The sequence below is a fragment of the Etheostoma cragini genome, chromosome 18, assembly GCF_013103735.1.
Source record: "Etheostoma cragini isolate CJK2018 chromosome 18, CSU_Ecrag_1.0, whole genome shotgun sequence".
Lineage (NCBI taxonomy): Eukaryota > Metazoa > Chordata > Actinopteri > Perciformes > Percidae > Etheostoma > Etheostoma cragini.
The window spans coordinates 14,064,998-14,068,401 of NC_048424.1; the positions used below are offsets into that span (position 1 = coordinate 14,064,998).

The window sequence follows — 3,404 nt, forward strand, 5'->3', positions numbered from 1 at the left end:
TACCTTCATACACCTTCATTTACCCTATGTGAAGAAGAAAAACACAGATGACAAGTATGTTGTTGCGTGTCATTGGGCGTTTTTAGTGGGTATGTGGAAATCCTGTAGTTTTCTTAGTGAGTATTCTGCGTATACCTGCGTGTAGACTACACCACTAAACTATACTATGTCACTGGGGACAGACAAGACGTTGGTTTGCAGATTGAAAAGTCACCTAAAGGTCAACAATTCACTGCACCTGCTGCAGAAAACACATCTAGGAAAGATTGAAAACAAACTGAAGAGCCATGTCAGACAGTGTTAGAAAGAACTGCAGGAAGACCTTAGATGGATGTAAACAGCAGATTATTGACATGATTTTTTACATTTTGAAGCAATTAATTAGATCAGCTTTTGGGTTACCTGTTGTAGTTGTTGGGGTGGTGGACAGGTGTATAATTATTTTACACTATAATTAATTCTATAATTATACACCTATTTGTATAATTAGAATTGCTAAGCATACCGTAGATTCAATGTAGATATATTGTACAACGTGATTAGTTGACACAAGACAGTTATCAGTGAACGTAATCAGACGTTTTTCCGAATTGTCCGATATTGACACTCTTGTCTAGAGATTGTACTAAGTCATCACGTCTGCACATTGAAATGTCAGTAAGTCATTGATAAATAGTAAGGGGTCCAACTGTCTAATGAGCCTTTAATTCTGCTGTTAGAAATACTAAAACCTTCATTAATAAATGGATATAGCTTTCTAGTAAGCCATCAGCAAACATTAAGTTTAATTAATCATTAGTAAACAGTTGTTTTGCAGTTCACTTTTTGTGAAGTTGTGTAAGAAATGGATTTTGGTGCGGATACTGGACCTTTTCCAGAAAGGTGACACTGAGATCAGAGTACACAATATGTTTGCCTTTTGAGATGGGCACTGTGTCATATTAGACGATCACAGAGTGATAACGTCTGGCTGGGACTTGGCAGGCAAATGTGGCAGACTACACGTTCCACTTGACAGCACCAACCATGTCTTTCCTCTATGCCTTGTCATTAAAGTTGTTTGAAATTGTGTGGGCTGAGGGCTAATCCTGGCACAAGTGTGCAAATGGTCCCTTTGTGGGGTCTGCCTGATGAATGAAAAGCTAAACTAATTCTGAAAAATACAAATCAAGATGATAAACACCAGATTGGTGACCCATAGCTTTTTACTAACCTAGAATTATTAGAAAATTATTTGTTTTGTTTAAATACATTAGTGACAACAAAGCATTTTAAAGGCATTGCATATTAGAAAGTGGTCCTTCTTTGATTATTTCTTTTTACTGTAGATGGAAATTGGAAAGAGAAGATTTGTAAAAGTACTCGTATTAAGCAAACTTTTTCGAGCTTCATAATTGTACTTACAGGTTACATCAGACTAGGTTTATATGGTTTAATTTTCAAAAAACACCATATTTTTTTGTACTGTGGATTCCTGCAGCTCCTCCTTTGTGTTGAGCTCTCTGTTTAAGCTACAGAGTGAGGCATCACACTTCTAGTCCATCTTTGTTGGGAGTCGCAGGAGGTAAGGACTACTAGCCAGTCAGAAGCAGAGTATGAGGTTGTGTTACAAAGTGAGCCACGTTCTTCACAGAAGTAAAGTCTGGACTCCAGTAGAGCTGTTGGGAGCAGTTACTGAACATTGTTTTCTGTTGGAGATGGTAAGTCCCTTTGAGGTGGACTTTGGCCTTTTTCACTTTGAAAACCTACAACGTGCACACCAAAGATATGTAACACAAAAAAGGAAAGAGAAAAAGCATAATATGAGCGTGATGCTTCTGTCGGTTTTTCTCTTTAATCTAAACTGCAATAGCTAAAAAAGCTATTGGATGGTTACCACAACATACGATGCAGTGCAATCATTGACGGTGCCGATGGGATAGATTTTAAGGACTTTCGTAATCCCCTGACTTTTCTCTAGCACCACCATGAAATTGACCGTCTTGTATTGTAGTGAAGTGTCTTGACAACCATTGGATGGGTGGCCATGAAATTTGGTACTGATACACATTTTTCCCAGGGGATGTATCCTCATGACATTTGGCCTTATTTGTCCCCTTCTCTGTAAAACTAATGACACTTGCGTAACATCATGCATGTTATTGATCAAAGTACCAGTAAATAATTAGGGCCTCTCAGAGCCGCTAGCATGGCTGTAGAGTCTTGGCTGTGTCCAAAATCCCTCCTTCATTCACTCATTAACTACTCTCTGTGTAATAGACCATCGGTAAATTAAGATGTCCGACACTTGCAGAGTCATACAGTGGTCATTTTTGATCACTTTGTAGTAAAAAGGGAGGGATTTTGACCTTAGTCTTGTTATGTTGTCTCTGGTGAATAAACACCGTCTGTTGCTGTATTTACTGAGTTTGCAAAACGTAGTGTTTATTCAGGGGTGAAGCTTGAAAATATTAACAGATTTTCCACAAACAAGGGCATTAGAAATCTTTCCCCTTATGTCATTTTCTCTCACTAATTACAAACACAATTAGCAGATAATAAGCCTTGCATATTTGTGAGGTCTTGTACACAAACCCATTGTGTTACTTGTTTTCGTCTTGGGACATTGCACATCCACTCATGTCTGTAACTAAACAGTCACTCAACTGCAGCAATACAAAAGAAGGCCTACTTCTCGAACGTGACATAAGGAGACAAAAAAACCAAAAACAAAACCTGAATCATTCATCTTCCGATTAGAATTTGTCATGGTAAGAGGGAGCGGAGGAGGAAGGGGAGCGCCGGCAGCGGACTGTAAAGTGAACGGGTAAAAGGAAGCTTGCTGCTGCTGGGCTGTGTAATGCTGACTGGTTGTGTCAAAAATCGCAGCTGTTGGTCCTAATTACAAACTGTTACGGCAAAGTGGGTAGGAACTTTGGAGAGCTGGAAAGAGGTTGTGTGTGTGTTTGTATGTGTGTGTGTGCATGTGAAAGAAAGGGTGTCTGGTGAGTAGATGGAGCATAGAGATCCATTATTCACATTAAGCTCCCTTTTTACAAAAACAAGTCTGAGTCTCTTGAAGGAAAAATGCAATTATTCATTATCGCAGATTCATCCAAAATTCAACAAAGCCAGTGACCCGTGCAGTGACGCACTGTTTTTAAGGGCTTGATAAGAGAAAAATCCAACAGCTTTTTTTTCTTTTTTGGGTCCCGCTTCTAGTTTCATCCTTAAAGAAAGAAGAAGATGCCACAAAAAATGTCTTCCCATCTGCCACATGCGTCAATTTCACATAAGGGAGTTCACAGGTTTATGCCGATGTGATTCCACACATGATTACCTTTGGCTGTTTGTGAGAGAGCCCGAGGCTTATCACTGCAGATCAAGAAGAAGCAGCGAGGGGTGGTCTTCAGTGAAGCGTTGAG

The 3,404-nt window shown here is 39.4% G+C and overlaps 1 long non-coding RNA gene across 1 annotated transcript in view; it reads left to right on the forward strand.

Annotated features, from left to right (window-relative positions):
- The window catches only part of LOC117961681, a 10,386-nt gene extending 8,627 nt beyond the window's left edge, over positions 1–1,759 (forward strand). The window contains exon 3 of the long non-coding RNA XR_004660464.1: positions 1,642–1,759. This is a non-coding gene — a long non-coding RNA (uncharacterized LOC117961681). The remainder of the gene's footprint in view (positions 1–1,641) is intronic.
- Positions 1,760–3,404: the final 1,645 nt, after the last annotated feature.